Source organism: Paramisgurnus dabryanus, chromosome 12 (assembly GCF_030506205.2).
Source record: "Paramisgurnus dabryanus chromosome 12, PD_genome_1.1, whole genome shotgun sequence".
NCBI lineage: Eukaryota > Metazoa > Chordata > Actinopteri > Cypriniformes > Cobitidae > Paramisgurnus > Paramisgurnus dabryanus.
The window spans coordinates 35,664,615-35,686,442 of NC_133348.1; the positions used below are offsets into that span (position 1 = coordinate 35,664,615).

The 21,828-nt window shown below is 37.3% G+C and overlaps 1 protein-coding gene across 4 annotated transcripts in view; it reads right to left on the reverse strand.

Moving 5' to 3' along the window:
- The window catches only part of fynb (FYN proto-oncogene, Src family tyrosine kinase b), a 72,826-nt gene extending 54,567 nt beyond the window's left edge, over positions 1-18,259 (reverse strand). For all 4 annotated transcript variants that reach the window (XM_065263781.1, XM_065263779.1, XM_065263776.1 and 1 more), the window contains exon 1: positions 18,068-18,259. The gene's annotated coding sequence lies outside the window, so the exon portion shown is untranslated. The remainder of the gene's footprint in view (positions 1-18,067) is intronic.
- Positions 18,260-21,828: the final 3,569 nt, after the last annotated feature.

A 21,828-nucleotide genomic window follows, 5' to 3' on the forward strand; every position in this document is an offset into this window, starting at 1 on the left:
GAAATAATTAGAGTAAAAAGGACATTCTGAAAATGTAACTGATGCAGTGGTGAGAAAATTGGCAAAATAATTAGGAACATGTTCAGTATTCGGCCTATCTAGTGTAGTTCAAGTTTAGTCTAGTCAGCAATACATTCTCAGCTTTGCTACAAGGGGCACAATAGCCAGCATTAGTGAAAAGAAGGTTTATCCTCTATGGTTAGTTAAAAAGTAAAATAGGACCACAGGCTTAAAAATGTTCTGGCCATGCATGCGCCTCTGTGTTTACTTACTTGCATAGGGTATGTTTCTGTTCTAAGGCAATAAAATGGGCAATTGTTAAGTCTTTCTATGGTTTGGCTTATAGTCTTTCAAAAAGCATGTGCGCCCTACGCAAGGGCATAGCAGTGCAACGTGGGCCATGATGAAATGTGATGACCTCACCAGAGCCTGGGGATGAGACGAAAGGAACTGGTCTGGTTTGGCCCTTCACTTCCACACGCACAAAGAAATACAGCTGAATCAAAATATCAAATTTCTTATATAATTATGTTTTTTTTTCAGTTTATTTGATTAAATCTAATTAAGTAATGATACATTCAACTTTGACATTGGTTACTGTAATTTTGTTGATGTTATTTAAAAACATCTGTGTAACTTTTTATCAGTTGTAATACAGTAACTTGCTCCACATCTTAAACTTTCTTTTTGCTTGCGACAAATCCTTATTACATTACAAAGCCATAAGCTGTGTCCCAATTAGAAGGCTGCAACCTCCGCAGGCTGCATTGTTAGACCGACTGCATCACAGCAACGCAACTAAAGGTCAATGAGGCCTTCCTAATTCAAAGGCTTAAAATGCAACTTCAGAAGGTGTTTTTCATTCTCTGGGCTCCAAAGGATAGAACGAATAGATCCTTCACGGCCTAGGCTATCCCAAGATTCATTGCGGGAATGTAAAAGCTGAATATAAAGGCTGGATATATTAAAATAAACATTTAAAACCTTTGTTAAATAAAAGTGTGTAATTATAAGAAAAGGGTTTCTTGTCACTGTTTTTGTACTATAAGTTTTGTTTTTATTAATATTAGTTAATTTAACATAAAAAATTTAATTTAAACACATTTAATGGCCGTCGAAAATGTGGGTGGGACCACCCAGAAAAAATATTTACTGGAGTAGATGACATTTTCTTGTATTGTGTTGCCTTTAAATAAACAACTGCTTTAATAGGCAAAATGTTTTGTTTACCTTGGCGTGTTGTGTCTGAAAACAGTTGGCGAAAGAAGTGAAAACATGAAATGCGTTTAAATCATATGTACTCCAAATGAGCCAAGTGAAATGGATTTGAGGAGGCAGCAGCGTGGAAATCAAGGCTGTGGCTGAAACAGCAATTACCGTTATATAATCAACGGAAATTACATATAAATCATGTAATTAATTTGATTTAAAAATGTATTGGTTTGAAATGTATATAATTGATATTATTCAGTATATGTTGCGTATATTTCTACGGTTGGTTACTTTGATATACTGTTGGTTAGTTTAATCTACATCAATGTGTCATATTTTCTAAAATCAAAGTAATATTTTTCTGGTTCCATATTTAGTTTAATAACTAAGAAACACTGGTGAGCACATACAGCAGGTGACACAAATTACCTATCCTCCAAAAGCTGGACCGTCTCATTTGTTTCTTTTATAGACTTTGGAGGCTGTTGCCTTTAAAGGCAGAGTCCTACAAGGATGTGTCACACATCAGTCCTCAAAGCAACTATGAAATAAAACCTCAGAATGTTCCGAACAGTCATCTATGTTTCCACAATTACCATTACAGAGTTCTGTGGGCTACTGCTGTGACCAGCTGCTTCATGCATCTAATTCATAATGCACACCAACCAAGTGATGCAAGTTATGATGGATTAGATTTTTTGTATGCTAAGCAGCGAGATAGAAAATGATTTCAGAAAACAAACTGCAAGCACAGTCAGTAGTAGCCTCTTTTAAATACTAATTTCAGTAAATTACCATGAATTTACCTAAATTAATTTACCAGTAAATACAAAAATGTGCTGTTCACACATGCAATGACTTCGTATTTTTACCAGTAAGATAATATAATTCACACTAGAGATCAACCGATATATGTTTTCCTGTATTTTCCCTGATATTTAAGCATGTTCCCATTATCTTTCATTTTTGTTATTTATGCTTATTAGTAGCCTCATAAAATCACATTCACATTGCTGTTCACTTATCGGGTTGAAGGCTGAAGCACAGCCATCACATGTAGCTAACTTTTAACAAGATTTATCCTAAGTTATATTACAGTTTTTCTTGGTTGCTAAAACACTATAACCAGGCTTTTGAACTAAAATTAAAAAACCATAACAACATTTTTCAAGAAGCACAATGATTTTGCTGAACTATAAACACTACTCCCCTGCTTTAACACATGAGTCAGATTTGGTGAACTTTTACTTCAGAAAAAAAAAGTGGAAACACTAAGAGTCAAAACTGAACACACTTCAAACAGATCCTTCAATAGATAGATAAAAGGGCCTAAATCAGTTCACTGAGCTTTGGAACAATGGATCCACAGAGAAATGAAGGAATAGGTCGAGGAGGAAGAGGAGGAGGATGGAGAGGAAGAGGAGGAGGGAAAGAAGGAGGACGCGGTGAAGGAGGAGGAAGAGGACATGATGAAGAAATAGGTCGATGAGTAGGAGGAGGAACAAGGAGAGGAGGAGGCAAAAGAGGAGGGAAAGGAGGAGGACACTGTTGGACTATGCTACTGGAATAAAGAAATAAATCAAATTGCCTTTCATACAGATAGACATATCAGTAGATGAATGCAGGGCTCGAAATTGCGACTGTTTAATTTGTGCGACCTTAAAATATATTTGAGAGCATTTTTGCGACTGCTTATTATGTTGTGGTGTGACTTGATTTAGATTGTGTATGTTGTGTGCTGTTCTAGGTACAGCGTTCTCTCCAACATTACATAACCAATCAAATTTCACCATTAAGTTCTTGCGTTTAATGAAGAGCGCATATTGGCTAATATGAATGTCAATCATTAATTGTTGCCATGTTACGTTGGTACGCATTGCAAATAGGGCTGTGACGGTCATTATATAACCGTGAGACCGACGGTTATAGTTGAACACCGTCATTAGAACTGTATAACCGGCAAAACCGTGTTATTAAAATATTTTTAAAACATTTATCATAAAGAATGTTTAAATACTAATTAAAAACAATTGTTAACAGTCTGTGTTATACGCCCCACCGTGTTCTCACGCAGTGAAAAATACAGAGCGGAGCAGACACTGACAACGCGCTGACATACAGGACAGACCAGGTTACTTTTCGGTTACTCTTGAGATTAAACATATTAAACAAAGTCTCACCTTTCAAATCATCTCTTCCTTCTAGTTATTTTATAGCATCAAATAAACATGAATGACCATAAGAAGGAATGTTGTTTTAACTGCGGAAAGGCGTCAGTACACTCCGCTTTTCAAGTTCAAATCCTCCCATGCTAATCTACTAACTCTCCTGAAAGCACATTCACTGCTTGTCTTGCTGTTAATTTTAAATAAACGTAGAGCAAGTAGCTAATCAGTGTCTTGTTTATTCAAACGGCGTTTACTTCGCAAGCGTGAGCCCTGAACACTGCGTACTGTATGTGGAGAGCGTTTGTCGCGCGAGGCCATTGTCGGCTGCGTTTGCAGCGCATACTGTGCAGTTTAATAACAGTATAAAAATCTCAAGTTCATATTACTTTACTTTAAATGCATTTATGAGCAAAACCTCTTCAAGACGCTTTTTAATCCACATTCTGGTCCATGTAATGACAGATATAGACACAATTAAATCTGTTTCTCTGAAGATTATCAAAATAGATGAGAGAGGATTCATTTATGCTGAGCAGAGAGTGACAGCGCAGTCTTCTGTCAACAGTGTGTTTTTTTAAATATTTCATTGCTTTCTGTTAAATTGCTTAAAGTCATTACTGTTTAAAACACCTGGCATCACATTCATGAATTTATGGTAAAATTACACTTTCGCGTCAATCCACAAGCATTTAAACGAGCAAAACGCCCCCCACAGACGGTTATGTTATGAACCGTCACATTTGACTCACGTCATAACCGTCATCACCAATTCTGAAACCGGCACACCCCTAATTGCAAAGCGCGAAAATGTGAAAAAACGAACCGTGAGCATGAAGAGAACGAGCCCACTACAGCCAATGTATTAATTCATAACGACAGTCTGGATTTAAATGCAACTTCAACACCGGAAAATAAGGCTTAACATTAAACCTTTCGGAGAGAGTGGCTTAAAGATTACGAGTGGCTCCCCTATGAAAATGACTCAGTTACTGTGTTTACTGTAAATCCTGTGAAACGAAGTTTGCAGGTAAAACCGCGTTGGTGGCGGAATCCACACATTTTAAGCAGCGCGAGACCTTGCTGAAACATGGTGAAAGTGCCAAAAACACAAGAAGTGTCGTGACAAATGTGTTCATTATTGATGGAGACACCGACCTGTCTATCAAATATTGTTTGATGATGTATGTGCGCACCCTGCTTGAGGGACATCCGACAAACATCCTTGTATTCCATGTTAAGGTGGAACACGACAATGCTGATGGTGTGTTTTTAAAAACCTTGTCGATTTAGTAGTAATAGCATCCTGGTAATGCAGTTATCCATACCAGTATATATTAGCCTTCTATATAAGGGTCACTTTTGTAATGTCACAATTAATCAGTGTTTTACGTGTTTGCTAGATTTTCTATTGTAATCATAATTATGTTACCTGTAATTGTTAAATTATCATTATAAAACGGGCAGTTCTGGTTCTTCATTCTGATTGGTTGAAACGCGTTCTAAGCCGTGATAAAATACACCGGTAACCTCACGGTTCAGACCACATTACATAAGTATCACTGCGCCACTGTAGCTGCGTACTGATTTATGAAAATAAACACCACAGTCTTTAATCATATTTTTTATTTGTCTACAATTGCACAATTGATGGCGATATCCAGATAAATGTCAATAAATATTGTTGAGTCATCTCGTCGATAAAGAGAAAAAAGTTGTCTGAAGAGTTTATAACTCAAGTTCATACGTCCGCTATTATCCACTGGGGGGCGATCTTACCCAACTTAAACACTCACGCATTCACTCAACACTGAAAACACAGCGTGTAAGTTTTGATGGCTCTGAATCTGATCTCTTACATAAGTTCTTCACAAATATGGAATTATCTCCGCTTTTAATAAAAAAATTGAGAGGTGATAATGAAGGTAGGATGAATGAAACGGTTTTTTTGTTTGTTTTTGTTTGAAAGCGGATGGTCTGTTCTTTCATTTGATATTTTATGTTTATTTAAAGAAGATAATTTTTCTGCAAGGCATTAAACTAAAACTGGGTGGCAACTTAAAAAAAAAAATGCTGGCGGGGAAAGGGTTCAGCATGCTTCCAAGCATATTTGATGATCACTTCAACAGTTGCACAATATCAATGTTAATGTATAAATTAGATAAATGGTGATTTATAAAATAAACACCACAGTCTTAAATCATATTTTCATTGTGTGTTTGCTGCATCTCTGTTGGTTGGGAACTGCGCTCTGTTTCAGTCACACTTGATTCTGAGGAACTACTTTGTTTGGCGGAAGAGTAATATTTGTACTAATATAATTACAACTTATTTGTGTTTTATTTTATAAAATCCCGCTAAAGTTATGCATATGAAGTAACCTTTTTATAAACGCAGTAAACCCCTTGAAGCGTTGGGTTACCAGTGCATTTTATAACTCCGCTTCGCGTCGTGCCTAACAACGCCCCTTAGCTGTTATAAAATGCACTGGTAACCCACTGCTTCTTGGGGTTTATTGCTTTATTTCAAATCCTGGCCATAGGATGTGTAAAGCCCAGTTGTGGTGTTTAATTTTTTATAAAATAAATCTATTAACTTATACATTGTAGTTGTGGTGCTTCATACATTTTTGGATGAGTGCGCCTACATTTTTGCTGGTGCTCCTAACTCTTTAAAGCTCCACTGTGTAAGATCTACTCCCATCTAGCGGTGAAATTCTATATGACAACCAACTGAATATTACTTTCTAGCCCCCCCCCCATTCGGAATGCGTAGCTACAAAGCTCCTTTGCCTGTGATCCGTCAAAGCACACAGATTTATGTTAAACATGGAAAAAGTCTGATTTTCATGATATGTCCGCTAAAAAATCACATACAAAAAGCAACCACAAACGTAGCTTAGACACTCCTTTTTCATCGACGCGAGGAAAAATATCCCAGGGGCTGTTACGCATGGTATTAAGATGTGTTTTCGTCGATCGGATCACAAGTGGACGAGAGAGACACATCACGTTTACACTTGGTGTTTAAATCCGTCTCTTTTTGTCCATTTTCGACCGCTTCTCTCCAGATTACTGAGGGGATGGTCTGTGGACGAGTCCCTCTCCTGTCATTTAATCATGAGCGGGAGTAATGACGGATTTAAATGGCCGCAAACTAATATTATGTCAGAGTCCAATGCTTATGTTTTAAGTAAACATGTTACATGTCCGTGTATATGTAATTGGCCGAAGCTGTCAGCGGGTTGTGACGTCATCCGTTCTAAATGCCGGTAATCCTTGTTCTTTGTTCACACATAGCACTTACAGTAAATTCCTGGTAATGTTACAACTAGGGATGGGACGATTACCGGTTTCACAATTAACCATGATAAAATGTATTGACGGTTAGTATTATCGTTTAAAATTTAATTATCATAACAACTGTGTTTGATTACCGTGATTTTGAAAACTTGCGGTAAATCCTGTCCAGCCAGAACGCAACATTGGTTTTTGCACGAGAGGGTGTGGCGGAAGGCAGTAACAGGTGCACTGTGTTTTATTGCGTTGCTAATGTGTGCATTTGATGTTATTATTTAAGGTACTGTTCATTAAAACAGATTCATACATCTCAGGGCACTATGTTAATGTTCATTTAATGCAGGGGTGTCCAATACGACCAGTCGATCGCAAATGCAATGCCGGTAGATCACACATAAGTTAATAACTGTATGCTGCTCCACGCCTCCACGAGCTTCGGAAAACAAAGCGCCAAATTGGCATTATGGTCTTAGAAACAAGTCTTTTGAGGTGCTGCGCATTTCTTCTCAAGTGTGTTTTTATAAATCTTATGCCTGCCCCCTGCAGCGGAGTCATCTAACTTCCGAAATTTGGATGCACATTATTGCCTTCATGCAGGAGTTGAGTCACACGCACGATGTATGTGCGCGCGATCGATCGATCGACCGACCGACCGAGAGACAGAGAGATGCTTCTGATCATGTTGTCATTTTCTAGTTTATTTCATCAAAACCGCATCTCCGCTATTCTGCTATAAGGAGTACTCGGCATGTACTACTCAAGGATTTTTTTTAACTCCTCAAAAAGAATGGAGTAATGGTGACAGCCCTAAATGCAACGTAGAGATAGTCCTCCTAACACACATTTAAAATGTTATAAAAAATGTATCAGTGTTTTGTTAAAAAAAATTTTTAGCAGGTAGGTCTTGTCGGCTTTATCATTTTAAAAGTAGATTGCCATACAAAAAAGTCTGGACACCCCTGATTTTATGTTAATGCTTAAAAAAGTGCATATAGCTGCTAATTGTATTTGTTGTTTGCTGATTTTCAAAAATAAAACTTGTTAAAATGTTTTCAGTGTGTGTATCAGTTCTTTTTGAACATTTCCATCTCATTTTAAGAAAACCATGATAATATTGATAACCGTGATAACTTTAGTCACTATAATCATGATATGAAATTTTCTAACCGTCCCATCCCTAGTTACAACCCCTACTAAATTGGCAGAAAGGTTCTGTTCACACATGATCTGTTAACTGCACTTTACCAGTAATTTACCATTGTATGTGTGAAATCAACTATTACCAGAACACACCGAAAACCTCTAAAAGGCATCGGTTCAGACTTGAACATGTGAGATGCAAACCCTTTCTGCGGTTGTGGAGAATATGACTAAGTTTCCTGAAGGTGGTTTTAAACTGTGTTTCAAAGGGATTAAAAAAAGCAACAAATACTTCAGAGAGGAAACTGACATAACAGCAAACACCTACATTGTTTAAAAGATCTCAATTAGACAGCAGTGTGTATAAATGAAAACATATGGCTGGGAACAATATAATTGACATGACAAGTGATTTTTCATGACACTCATCATGAAAATATATTAATACTAAAAGATTAATTCCTACACTGTAAAAAGTAAAAGTTGGATCAACTATTTCAAAAATGAAAAAGTACTTCAATTGGTAACGCCTACAAATTTGAAGTATTTTCAACCTACATTTTCTCACTTTTAAGTTGAAAATATTTAGGTTTTACCAATTGAAGTAACTTTTTTAAGTAGAGCAGCTTCCACTTTTTACAGTGTACTCACAAAAGATAAGAACATTCATCTGATTTGAAGAACAGTTTTCTGATTTGATGGACTCACTTAATTTTATACAACATGTACTTGGTCCCACACATGAACAAGGACATACTTTGGACCCTGTTTTTTCTTTAGGTCTGTCTATCTGTGATGTTGTTGTAAACGATGCCTGTATTTCAGATCATCTGCATTTTTTCCAAAATTATATCACAGCATTCGAAATCACCAAAAATTTTGTTTCAATCAATTACAGTTTTTTTCGATTGCTAAACGCCAGTGGGCACAACTGGAGTCACATGTGCAAAACTCTAACTACAGTCTGCACAGCAGCAGTTCATGTGGACCAAACTCTAGTTCATTTTTCATTGCTTGAACACAGTTTTCAAAACTTTACACACTTATTCCATGACTTTAACCACAACCTGCACAACACTGTGGATTTACAGCACTTTGTTCAAATGCTAACACACTGCTGTCAAAACTGTGAACCACACATTCAAAACACAATTGATTTCAGTCTTGTGCCTTTCAAACACTGCTGATTGCAATTTCATATAAATATAAATTCCAATTTCATATATATATATATATATATATATATATATATATATATATATATATATATATATATATATATATATATATATATATATAAATTATGATAGGTATAGCTCAGAAAGACAAATTTAGGAAATGACGGGTTTGTGGAAGCAGAAGGGCTCTCCTGATTTTGCTAAGTGGTTGATGTCCTCAGGGCAACATACCCCAACCTACCCCAAACCCCAACCCTAACCATAACCAAACCCTAAAATCAGAGGGACATGATAAGTAAAAAACAATGGTCCAGAAACAGCTAATCTTGGTTGTAAGCTTAAATTTACGTAAAACAAACTATAATCTTATTTCTGAAATCTGATTGGTTGATTGAAATGTTGTTCCAGGGTTAACATAATGTTGCCCTGAGGACATCAACCACTTGGCAAAATCAGTTCGAGTGAGGGGGCAGGGTGGCAGGTAGTGGCCTGATGCTAGAGAGAGGCAGGATTAGCCCCTCATTTATTTGTTTGAATTACAGTATGTACTTTTAATTTCTACCTTTTTTTCTCATTACTGTAATTCCATAAATTACTACAAACTATTGAAGCAAACTGCTAATTTTCATTTACCTTAAAGAATTGTTCTGTTCTAAAAATTTCAATAAATCATGTGATAAATCAATCAATAAATAAATAATTATTTGAAGAAAACATTACTTTGTATGACGTCACTGAAATTGTTGAAACTGTAAAGATAAAAAGTTAGTATTTTGTGTATTGGTGTTTGATGTTAGTGTTTTTCCTCTCAGTGTGTTGTGAGTGACAGTGTGTGTTATCTCAGTGAGGGTTGTGTTTAGTGTTTGGCTGCACTAAGCTGTTTTGAGTCATGTGTTTAGAGTTGTGTTGCTTGAAGTGAGTTTTGCAGGTGATATGTACAGTTTAGCTCAGGTGACTGTTGGTATTGCAGACTGTAGTTAGAGTTTTGCACATGTAGCTCCAGTTGTGCCCACTGTTGTTTAGCAATCGAAAAAAACTGTAATAGGTTTCTAAACCCAAACACAGTCTCAATACCACCATCCACTGAGTGTTTTTAAAGTTTTCTAAGTTTTTAAATGTCTTTTTAGATAATGTAAACTCAATTAGATCTGGTTTTCACGACCGGAATGGCTTGTCAGGAGATATTTAAAAAAAATGTCAGCACATTTGATAAGTTTGATTTGGTTTCAATTAAGGATATTAGTCTTATTATTGGTAAGTTAAATCGCCCAGCCGCTAGTTGGGACATTTTGCCTTTTGATTTGTTGCTGGCTGCGACATTTGATCACACTGGGCCTTGTATTACTGCCATTGTTAATTGCAGTCTTTATACAAGTTCCCTTTAAGTTTTAAGCGGGAGGTTATTCAGTCCCTTTATAAAAAGCCCACTCTCGACCCGTTGGATTTACACAAAATTAGTAAACAAATTCTATGTACTAATTTCCCCAAAAAAAGCATGTGACTCAACAGCCCAACAATAATGACGTACTACATATCCCAGTAAGCCTACAGACTTTTTCCAGATGGTGCAGCCAGTGTGTATGATCTAGGAGGTTATTGTCTGAAGTTCATAATGCATCCAGTGGATCTAATTATGATTTTACCAGATAAATAAAGCAAAGCAAGAAGCCAAACACTGTGCAAGAGATACACAGTCAATCTAATGGGCTCCCTATTTCAAATGTCAAAGATCATGCCTCATGATGACAAAATCTGCTTTGCGGAGTACAGTTTGTCATATGCACCAAAAAAGATTTTTTATGTCACTATACACTTGAGCTTCTTCAATCAAATGCTGTCTAGACACAGAAATGTTCCGCCCCCTACATTATAAAAGAGGCAATATCTGAAATTATACACTTGTTCATACATTTACTGGTTCACATATAATGATGGCACATTTCATAAAGTGCATAAGGCATGACTGACACAATGTAAATATGCGGTCTACTTTGGTAAATAAAGTCTGACATCACATCAGTGTCATCATGTGAGTAGCTGCAGCATGCACGCACCTATACACAGTGTGATCTGTTGTTCATATGATGGATCATATGCTTATTAGCACAAACATTTCTGACCTGTTTAGAGTCTACGCAGAATAATTAAGCAATATTGCTTGAGTAGGAGTGTGATATGATTGCCTCTGGAACTCGGCTTAGCCTAATCACATCTGTGATGATATAGAGCTATATCACATGACTCAGAGAGCGATATTGCTTTTATACAACAGTTCGACGGCACAAGTTTGAAAAAGAAAACTAGAAAACAACAACGGAGTGATTTTAAAAGCCTCTTTGTTGGGGAACTACTTTTTTCCGCCACGGATTTGAAAGCCAGAATAAGAGGTAAACCTTTCGGCTCTTTTGAAAATCTTAATAACTCAATAGGAATAGACGTTTTTTAATATTATTATTTCTTGGTCACAAGTGTAGTTTTAAGATTATCTTTGTTTGATGGTCAAAAATTTTATTTTTTTGTTTTGGGTTGATCAAACCATCAGTATTTGGTCTCATGAATCTATTACTTGCTTCTTTTATTCATATTTAGTTTTTTTGGCAGAGGTAAGTTAATAAAGCTATATTTATAAACTATTGATTTTCCATTAAATCTTAACACGGTTCAAGCACTTTCTTTATTACTGGACTTTGTTCTTGTCAGTTCTACATAAAACAGAATAATTAAAGGTATAGCGGAAGATTTTCTTTTTCCGGGTGGATCATCAAGACTATTGGTCATCCCAGTTGTCAATCATTCTGATGATATGTTTACGGAAGGCCGTCATACGTGCTCGTCCCTATGCACTTTCAGGAGTATGTGTGTGGTGCGCTACGGTTTCAGTCATTCATTGAAGCTCGCGTTCTCACAGTATTTTTCAAAATGTCTGAGGTTCGCAAGAGAAAAAGTGTCTACGAATTGCATGACAAGAAGAGAAAGGCTTCTGAGGACCAGAGTGTTTTGGGGAGAATATTTCAGAATTGGAGAAATCCATTTAAAATCACTGCTAGTAAAAGTTGATGTAAGCAATGATTAGCGATGCTAGCCCTGGCACAAGTCACGAACTGCACAGGCACGGTAAACATCTCAATGTATGAGCCATGCCAACAGCAACTTGTGAACAGAGCATAGAGAGTGTGGCTCGTGCATGCTCTCTCTTGTGAACATGTTTAATAGTCATTCCCTCTCGGGATGAGGTAGAGTGTTCCGCATGTAATAATAATAATAATAATAATAATTCCTTACATTTATATAGCGCTTTTCTCAGTACTCAAAGCGCTTTACATATGAACGGGGAAATCTCCTCAACCACCACCAATGTGCAGCATCCACCTGGATGATGCGACGGCAGCCATATTGCACCAGAACGCCCACCACACACCAGCTTATTAGTGGAGAGGAGATAGAGTGATATAGCCAATTAGTATGAGGGATGATTAGTAGGCCAATGGGCAAGTTTGGCCAGGATGCCGGGGCACACCCCTACTCTTTTTCGAAGGACATCCTGGGATTTTTAATGACCACAGAGAGTCAGGACCTCGGTTTAACGTCTCATCCGAAGGACGGTGCTTTTTTGACAGTATAGTGTCCACATCACTATACTGGGGTGTTAGGACCCACACAGACCACAGGGTGAGCACAGCATGTGCATTTTTTTTTAAAGTGTAGTGGGGGGTTTATAAAATCCGGGAAAATCTTCCGCTATGCCTATCCACCTGTTTCTTCACGTAAATGCGGGCGCCGCCATCTTTGAGCTTTCCGGTTTATGACTTCCGGTGAGCCGTTTTGACTGGCTGTTTAATGTTTATTATGAAATCCAAGAAGACCAACATAATTTGTGCAGTTAGGGGTTGCCATAATAGCTTATACAAACGCAGTAAATCTCTACAAAACATTTGTTTTAACCATAATCCATGCACAAGAACTGAATGTGTATAACCCCATTCACACAGACCTTTGGTGCCAGAAAATACCTGTAAAATTGCCAGACAAGCGTCTGTGTGATCACAAACTCGTCCCGTTAATCTTCTGGGATCGTTGCCGGAAAGAGGACCTAGTCAGATATACGGAAAACCCTCTGTGTGAACAAGAAGCCGAAAGAATGCCGTAATGGGCGTGTCATAGTGAGGACGCGCGCGTCATCACAACAAAAGTTATGGTTCAGCTCTTTATAACGAGAGATTTATATATGCATATAAACATTCACCACGAGAAATGTTGAAAACTAGATTGAAGCAGTTATCAGGAAATGATAAATGAGACGCACAAACAATGAGGCACGTGCCGTAGTGAGGACGCGCGTGTCATGGCAACATGAAGTTGGTTCAACTCTTTAAAATGAGGGATTTACATCATTCACTACGAGAAATGTCAGCAAACTGGACTGAAGCAGATATCAGGTAAGTTAGCTCGTTACTTACTGCGTTGAAACTGAGATCATTCAGCAGCATAAAAGAATATCGCGTCACGTGCTCATTTGAGCTATAATAAACGAAAAAACCTGTGCGTCATCCCAACAAGATATATCGATCAGCTTCTCAAAATGCGGGTTTTAAATGCATATAAACAATCACGATGAGAAATGTCTGAAAACTGTATCAAAGCAGAAATCAGGGAGCTTGTCAAATATCCACTCAGAAGATGAGATCATTCACCAGTAGGGATGCAGCGATTAACCGGTTTCACTATTAACCGCACTTTAAAATGTCACGGTTAAGTAACCGTAAAGCCTTCGCTACACCGCGTGTTTTTGTTTCACGCACGCACAAACCAGACCCACGAACCACCAAGAGGCGCATGCGTCATGATGCATTGTATGACAAAGCTCCGCGTTCAAAAGAATATGTGCGCGTGACGCGTCTCTTGGTTGTTCGTGCATCTAGTTTGTGTGTGCGTGTGCGTGGATGTGTGCGCGCGCACCTGCATCTGTACGTGAAAGAGCCACACTCCAATCGGTCTACTCTGTACAGCATTAAAAACCTCCTGCTCGCGGATCAAACCCTGGTGGTCTGACTGCATTTCATTACGTTGAATTATTTTAACGCGTTAATGATTAATTAATGAATAGCATTAGTTAACACGTTAATCTTGCCACCCCTAATATTTATATTTGACTTTTGTGTAATATTAAGCTTCACCTGTCAAAATGACTTGCAGTACCTGGTTCAGGATGACCCTGTGTAATTATTCATTTTGAGAGGCTCTTATCATTTTTACTTCATATATTTTACTTCAATACTTCAAACAAACCAAAATAATATAACTTTATTCAGTCCAAATGTAAAGTTACATTTATTCAAAAGATCATTAAAATGAATAGCCTACAGGTTTCAAAGGCACCTATACGGTTTAAGTCAAAGCCAGCCAAGTTATTATTATTATCATTTGTCCAAGAATTGTAGAGAAAATACACAAACTGAAAATACAGAAAAATTTAGCAATTGTTCAAAAATTTATTCATGTGATTTTATACATAATGTTGTAAAATAAATGAATCCTTAATAACCGTAATAACCGTACAACCATGATTATTTATCAGACTATAACCGTACCATCAAAATCTATAATCGCTGCATCCCTATTCACCAGCATAGAACTGTGCGTTCACGCGCTCCTTTATAATCTTATCATAAACAAAAATGCACGCAAGTTGTTACTGGAGAGAGGAATAATAAATAATTTGCAAACTTCAGACACTGCGTAGAAGAGAGGGCGGGACTTTCAACAGGTCACATGTCTTTCCGGGACCATCAGATCCCAGGTAATCTTGGCAGTGAGAATGAACAATAAATCTAACGATCCCGGAAAAATCCAGGATGCCTTTCCCGTGTATTTTAGGGGATGTCTGTGTGAAAAGGGCTTATGTGGCGCACATGCACTCATGATCTGTATTTACAAATCCATCCAGTAAAACCTTTCATAGAAACTATCAGTACACAATAAATACTAGAATTGTTTTAAAACAACTAATATTATGCTGATAAAAATATGCTGATTTAGCTGATTTATTTATTCTGCTACTATATATTGTTACAAAAATGCGATTACAGTACAGAATATATACGACATAATCTGCTTAGTTAATGTTTATAATAGTTTGTAATGTGTTTGGCGCGTACTTTTGTTATGTTTTAAATCAAAAAGCAAATACTTTAAAAAGTAAGCAAATAATTTCATAAGCTCATGTCTCCAACTAACGTTATGCCTAAGAAGCGATGTAATAATATTTTCATAAATGAAAACAATACTCAATACATGGAGGAGTTTAATATGTTTATTATGGTTTGTGAAAATAACTAACAATGTGTTGAATGAGAAAGATACTGCTGACTGTGTCGGACCGCGAGAAGCTTGACGTGTCGCAATAAACAAGTCCATTAAAAATTGCCGTTTAAAAAAAGCTCACACCAGAGGGACAGTTGTGACATTTTAAACCACCCCCTGAAAAGTTAAAAACATGAAGTCTTGGTAAAATCCATGTACAAACACTTGACTGACTTTCCCATTGTAAAGATACTGGTATGTCTCTGTGCTTATATTTGCGCATTGAAGACCGGTCACCTCCGATCAACAACACGAAATGATTGAATATATCTTAAAGGAGTAGTCCACTTTAAAGATGGGGTCCATTGACTTTTTATAGTAGGAAAAAAAATACTATGGTAAGTCAATGGGCCCCATCTATAAAGTGGACTACTCCTTTCATATATCAGGCCACTTCTTAATTTCATCCTCACACGGGTTCATACATGGCAGGTGTAGTAAATATTAACTGTTTATATTATATTTTATGCAAGCTCCCACTACGCCCCTCTACCGGCTGGCTATTAAACCAGAAGTCTCGGACTGGAAAGGAAATACGTCACATCACTTACTTTCGCGTTCGAGAAACAGGTGAATACTGCTATACCACTACAAAAAAATGTTTAAATCTTACATAAAGATTTATTGGTGTTAAATAAACTGTATAAATGCTCTCTCTGGAGCATTGTCGTCACCATGATGTTTGATTCCTGTTCTTTTTGGTTCTTGTTGTTTTTTCTAAACTTTTTTTACAATGGCGGATCGGCTACGTTTCTTCACCTACATTTTTTATGTACTGTAAATGTCGCCAAATCAGTACGTACTGGTAGAGTAATCATTTGAATAAGAAACCATTTATATTGCGCATGTGCCAGTTTGAAAGCTGCGGAAAAAAAGTATACCCGGCCCACAAGTATGCACAGCTTACACACAACATTGTTCTGAAGCTGGTCAGTGGTCAGATGGAAAAAAAACAAAGAACTGCCACACTTATTTTTACACGTATTCATGCTTTTCCTGTTACATGGCGATGGTGCAACCGAACCCCGGTGGTGCGGCACCCTCCTTTATCAGGGCATGTAATAGGCTGTTTAAGATCTAGTAAAGGGGATTGTAATGTAGTCCAATAAAGTTTTAGTAATGCATTTACAGGCGTCATATTGAACGGTTTGATACATATCAATATCGTTTTAACGCCCAGCCTTACCATAGACCAGGGTTCCTCACATCCAACCCTGGAGAGCCGGTGCCCTGCAGAGTTTAGCATCAACCCTGATCAAACACACTTGCCTGTGATTTTCCAGTGATCGTGAAGCCATTGATTACCTTGCTCAGGTGTGTTTCATCAAAGGTTGGAGCAAAAGTCTGCAGGGAACCGGTTCTCTAGGGTTGAATGTGAGGAACCCTACTAGACCACCCATGTTAAAATGCCCAACTTTACAGCAGAAATATATGTTTGCAGCCTGGTACAAAAAGAGCTTTTGGTCTATAGCTAATTGTGTCCTATATGACAACTGTGAGGGGGTGAATTTTTTTTTAATATTATATTATATTAAGCCTTAAAGTTTTGCATAATTAAGGGCATGGCTACTGCTGAGCTACACCCACGTCCCACCTAATTGGCCATTTTCGGTTATCCGTGAGTTATGTGTGGTGATGCGCTGTCAAGATGGCAACGGCAGGCCTTGCCAACTATTAGCTTCAAAAATGCTCTTTACAAACCTACGAGTGATGTCACGTACATTATGTCCATATTTTTACAGTCTATGGTTTAAACCTGTAGCCTTCAAAATTTGTTCATTCAATGATTGTCTTGAAAATTTGAAATGAATAACCCAGAAAGAAAAACCCTGAACTTAAGTGTAGCTACTGGGTCGCTGGGTTACTTTTGAGTGTTACTTTTAAGTAGACGTTGCAGCTGTGAACTATAATTTGCTGCTTACTAAAGGAAGTCAGATACAGGTGGAGTTATGGCGAGAGACAAACTTATTTTAGAGTGCATTCGATTGAACTTCAGTAGGCCTATTGAGTGCAGGAAGATCAATATGTATCATCAATATGTAATCAATATGTAATCAATGCATTACTGTAAATGGATACTTTTTTTAAAGTTCATTTTGTTAACTTTCAGGAATATCTAACACCCACCATTAATAATAGACCTATTACTGCAGTGATATATATATTAAAAGCAAACAAACTAGAACTAAAAGCTCCAATTTAGATTTTATAGGGGATTTAAAAAAAACTGCATGACCAATCACAGCAAGTAACACAGTAGAAAAAGATCGTTGGCAATGTAATGCATGATTAAACGCAGACCATACATGCTAGCATGTGTGCGTGCGCGTGTGTGTAAATAAACACGTCTGAAGCTGGAGGTTTGGGCTGAACTGATGGATGCGGACTGCAGGCTTGTGCCGACACAGCAGAATGAATGAGGTCAGCATGAAAGGAAACGACATATAAACCAAACATAAAAATATTCGTACAACAATAAAAAGCAACATATTGTGTCATCAAATTACTGCACGTAACGAAGAATCCACAGAACAAATTCCATCAAACTAAATCACGCCTATAGCACATGTCCATCAACAATATGCATACATACATGCATAGACTTTCAAACAGAAAAGTCAACAAGGGTACTTATGAAATACATAGATGGATGGCGAGAACGCGTCCATTTCTAATAAACTACAATGACCAGCAAAAATAATAATACACCTACCAAGATAATCGCCTAAAGTCTTGTCTTAATGTTTTCCATGTTGCGCAAAACCAGCCGTAAAGCTCCCCATGATGGTGAAAAAATCACTGGTAATCAGTAAAAAAAAGTAAATAGCGTTTTTAGCGGGATATATTAAATACTTGTACGAGCGGCTCTCTGCTGCCTGGAGCAGACGATGATGGCGCAGCGCAGCGGTCGCATTATGAAACTCAGTGGAGCTGAGCTCTGATTGACAGCCCCGTTGACCAATAGAAAACCCGATCCCCCACTGAAAGAGACCTTAAGCTTTTTGTTGGCTGCGGGAGCTGCCAATCGCATTCAAACCCCACCCAGGAGTGTGTAAACGGGGAGAGACTGACCAAGACAAACAGGCAACTTACTACTACAAATGCATGTTATGAAAGTTTTTTCATGTTGTAAGTCATCGAAAAGTTACTAGGAATAATGAAAACCATAAATTTCTGAAATTTCATACAGTGGGGACCTTCTGTGATTTGGATTTTTGTAACATTATCGGATGTATTCATCTGGTGTAGAAAGCTGTCAGCTATATAGAAAGTTTGCACCATGTTAGGTAATTTTAAAGAACGGGTAAAACTTTAAAACACTGGTGACTGAAAACAGTACAGGACCGGTATGAAAGGTATAACCTACATTACTTAGTATTTTTGTCTTTTTTTGTTTGTAGAAATATCTAAACATTTTTAAATCAAGATGTTTTTTTTTTTTTTGCAAAATGACCTAATAAATGAGTTTTTAGATGAGATGAGAGCACAATACTAAATAAATCTCAACAAAATATACAATTGAAGTTAATTATTGTGCATAAAACAAACAAAAATATCTGCCGGGGTAAGAAAATCTTGAAATAAGTTTACTTTTTCTTAAACATTTATTTCAAGAAAAAAACTCTCATTGTATATTTTTTGTATAAAAACTTCTTAGGTCTTATTTCTTAGGTTATTTGCTAATCAAGAAAATACATCTTGATTTAAGAATTTTTAGATATACTGAAAACAAAACAAAAATACTAAGCAAGAAAGTCATTTTTGGCAGTGTAGGAAACATTGATCAGTGTTTTTCAAACTGTGGGGCCACATGATTGTGCCAGCCCAGCCAACATTACAAAATGTGGCCCATTTGGACTTCATGTGGGCCCTATATGGGTTTGTCCACGGGTTCCACAGTATGGCCCCACCTGGATCAGCCCACATGAATTTGAAATAGATTCTGAGTAGGGCCCCATATCGCCCCAACTTAATGAAGCCCACATGTGTTATACCAGGGCCCCGTATATATTTTTAAAGGGTATTGGACTGGTCCCTCACTGTGTAATAATTATATCTTTAATGCTTAATTGTAATTTAAGTAATATATTTATTTAAATAATATATTTGATTGAAACTGATAATTGATAAAAGCAACAATTTCAGTTTGGTAAATATCAGTTTTAAGCATGAATATTTAACATTTCATTCATAACATCATAAAACATGAAGGAGGTGCAATATGAAAAACTGTAGAGGTTCAGTATATCAAACAACTTATCTGTCATTTTATTACAATTTTAACCCTAATAATCATCAACATTTCCAAACTGCTAATGCAGTTAATGACTAACAGCTTAACATAACATTTAAAACAAGCAATGAAAGAAGTCAAACTTTTAAATTACTTGGGACTCAAAAATACCACAAACATTGCTCAATGTTCTGGAGATGGTCTTAATTCTGATCATCAATTAATCCTTACTCAACAGTTTTATGAAGAACTTCCAAAGTGTAACCCCTTTAATTCTTATCCCAAACAAACAAACACTTAGTAAGCACTACTTTAAAAATGGGTACTGCCCCTTTAAGTGTGGGCTCGTGCAGAGAGTGTGTGCACGGCTGCAGAGAGTGTGTGCACGGCTGCAAAGCAGAGTGCAAACAGCAGGGAGAAAACGCATACAATTTGAATTGAAATACTGTAGAAGAGTGCTGAAGTTAAAGAGCACTTGTTGCTTTCTGTGATTGTTTACTGAGACATTCTGACTGGTTTTTGGTTCCTGGACAAATTGTTGGATATGATTGACCCCTGAATCATCTGAGTGAATTGTTCTGGATATCTCTTTGTCATCTTGACTCGTGTGTATCAACTCTTCAGCTCTTGTTCTTCTGTTCTTGAGAACCTGGAGTGTTATTTCTGGGAAGCGGTAGGACTGAGACATTATTTCATGCACATTGCCCGGGACTGAGACATTTTTTTCCTTAAATATTCTTCTGCATCCTAAGGAAAAGGAAAAACTGAACATTTACATTTTGGGGATATGCTTTTTGAAATACTTGGGTTATAATTGTACTGTTTATATTTGCTTCAATCTAATTGTCAATTTATTTTCATTACTTGAGTGTTTTTATAGTGCCAGAACAAAAAATGGAAAAAACATTCACCTATATTGCCACAATATATTCCTGGCTAACTGTTCTTTGTGTGTGACATTGATATTTTCATATTTCCATTTATGGTGTTTTCACGTGTTCTTTGAAAATCAGAATATTTGACTTAAATGACACGTGCCCTAAAAGCTCCTTGAACAAACTTAGAGGAACAGACATTTAGATTTAGATAAGCCCTGAGACAGAGGTTACATAATAAGTGGCGAGCCAGCCGACCAGGAGCTTGGGTTAATTTCTTTATTTTCTTTTGAAATCTTAACTACATCAATAAATATTTTTTTCGGATTGATTTTTATTCATTATTCTAAAAGTTACAGGGGTAGACAAAAACTGCACAAATGAAGATATACATTTTTTGAAGAAAATGGGGATATTGATTAGGGCTGGGTATCGATTCAGATGTTCCAGATCGATTCAATTTCGATTCACAAGCTATCAAATCGATTCGATTTCGATTCTCAATTCAATTTTCGATTCCGGTTCTCGGGATGCTTCCATACCTCTTACTTTTTAAGTTTAGGTGGCGTCAAAGTCGATGAAGCACCTTAAACCGCCATTTTAAGCACTGAATGAAAGAATGACAGGCTCCTTGGTAACATCGCGCAAGGCAAAAAAGAGGGTGACATCTAGTGAAGAAGACTAGTAATTTGATTAATGTTAATCTTACGTTCATTCGATTTTTTTGCCCAGCCCTAATATTGATCAAATAATTGGGGTTTCTGATGAGCCAGATCACCCCACAGGCAGAGTTCTCGTTCAGTACTCATCTGAATGCTCAGTTCTAAGGATCAACCCTGATAGTCTCGGTGAACTGCCAAATCCTAAAAACCACTCCATGACGTGGTGTGTTAGAACAGTCCGTGACTTATGTCAGAAAAGTTTGGGCTTGCATTGCCTTGCATTGAGATACATGGAGGAGCTGAATGCTATTGCCGGCAGTGGCCGAGTGGGGTTCATGCTCGCTCTTCAGAATGAGCTCCAGAGCCTCCAGCTTCATTCAAATGACATGCAAGATGCTGAAGCAAATCCCCATACTACGGTTCGTAGCCCTGGACATGAATATTCTGAAATAGCCAATTTAGAGTCTGCCTCGGCCGAGTCAATCAGATCTCAGACAATGACTTCAAATGTTTGCCCATTTTACGTTCCAACAAAACAAATACATCTTGATGAAAGTATGATTAAGTCCACCTTTGTCGAGTACGAGTCAAGACCAAGTCCTTAAACATCAAGTCCGAGTCCAAGTCCGAGTCCAAAAGGGTCCGAGTTGGACTCAAGTCCGAGTTCTTAAAGGCCGAGTCCAAGTCGAGTCCGCCCGAGTCC